Here is a 1975-nt window from a genome sequence, read left to right on the forward strand (position 1 = left end):
CTCTGCTTCTCCGTGTTTCCTTATAAATTTTCTTTTGTCCACTTCTTTGCATTTTAAAGAATGTTCCAATTGCCACCTCCCACCCCCCCAGCCTTTTTTTTTTTTTTGCCTTCCGTTGCTCTTCCCTAACCCTTATAATCAGTCAAAATGAATCCACGAGATGGTCATTTCCAAAAATGATAGCTGCCTTCTTCCATTTTGAATCCATCACTTCTCCATTAGGAGAGAGGTGGATAATATGCTTCATCATAGACCCTCAATGATTGATCATTGGATTGATCACAGCTTAAACATCTTTTAAAATTGTGTTTATTTACAGTGTTGTTGTCTTTGAACAAATTGTTCTGCATCAGTTCATGCTACCTAGAATTTCTCTGAAATTGTCTCTTTTGTCATTTTTTTTATACCACAATTTATTCAGCTGTCTCCCATTCTCTGCTCTTCCATTTTATCCCGTCTTCAACATCAGGAAGTTTGTTTTGCTTGTGGCTATTCTGTCTGCAGTATTATTCTCCCCCTGAACCCCGCCATCTTTATGTCTGCTTGTTTCCCTGTTGAGTTTCATGTATTCTCTGCACTAAACAGTGTGTACATACACAAGGGCATGTGTGTTTAATCCTTTCTATGTTTCAGACAAGGGTGAGGTTCATCTGGTGCCCTTTTTGCCACCTTTTCCTTCCTGTTTGTATTCTTTTCTCACATCTGACATTCTCTTTTCCCTCTTAAACCTTTTAGAACATTACTAATCCACCTCCAAGTCTTCTGTTTTTCTAATTTAAATGCCCTCCAACCCTTTGAGGACACTAACTTTTTCAAGGGACACTTGTTTCTTCTCACTCTTAGAATGTTAGCACATTCTCATATTGTCTTATTAAAGCAAATTTAAGTAAAATTAAGTATGTTCTTCTTGACTCTTCTGTTTGAATTTCAAAATTCCTGCTTAGTTTCTGGTCTTTATATCAGAAATATCTGAAAGCCCTCTATTTCATTAAGGTTCACTTTTTCCTCTATAAGAGTCTTCTCAATTCTTGACGGTTAATTGTTGGTTTGTAAAACTATCTCTTTTTACCCATTAGAATATTGTATTCCAAGATCTCTTTCATTCATAGGAAATCCTGCCAGATCTTAGGGGATCTTGACTTATTTTCTTGGTACTTGACCTCCTTCCTTCTGGATGCTTGCACCATTTTATTTTCTTTGCCACAAATTTGGCATCTGAATTTGGCTATGATATTGCTGGAATTTTGCCTTTCGGGGTTTCTTTTATTTTTTTTTAAATCCAGCTTTATTTTATTTTCAGTTTAAATTCTTTCCCTCTTATCTACTCCTGCCCCACCCATTGTGAAGGCAAGAAAAACAAAACCCAATACAAATATGTATAATCATAAAAACAAATGTCTGTATTAGACATATCAAAAAAGGAAGGAAAAAAATACAGCGTGCTTCAATTAGTCTATCAACTCTGGAAGTGGATACATGTTTCATCATTAGTGCTTTGGAATTGTGGTGGGTTATTGCATTGCTTAGTTCCTAAGTCCTTCAGAATTGATTGTCTTTACAGGTTTGCTATCCTTGCATAAATTGTTCTGGTTCTGTTCACTCTGCTTCAGTTCATACACATCTTATCAGGTTTTCCTGAAACCATCCGCTTCATTTCTTACAGCACTGTAGTATTCCATCACCTTCACCTACAGTAATTTGTTCAGACATTCCCCACTTGATGAGGATTGTGTCAGTTTCCAGTTCTTTGCCATTGGGGTTTCTTTTAGGAAATGGTTGGTGAATTCTTTATCTTTACCTTGTCCTTTGGTTCTAAGAGATCTTGACAGTTTTCATTTATTTCTTGATTTAGAGTCCAGGATTGATTTCTGTTTGTCCTTTTTTAGTTTTTAGGGAGTCCATTACTTGGGTAACATTTTACCTACAGATTCATGTAGTTCTTGTAGTTTTTTCACTGAGTCTCTGCTTAGAGTTG

Source organism: Trichosurus vulpecula, chromosome 6 (assembly GCF_011100635.1).
Source record: "Trichosurus vulpecula isolate mTriVul1 chromosome 6, mTriVul1.pri, whole genome shotgun sequence".
Lineage (NCBI taxonomy): Eukaryota > Metazoa > Chordata > Mammalia > Diprotodontia > Phalangeridae > Trichosurus > Trichosurus vulpecula.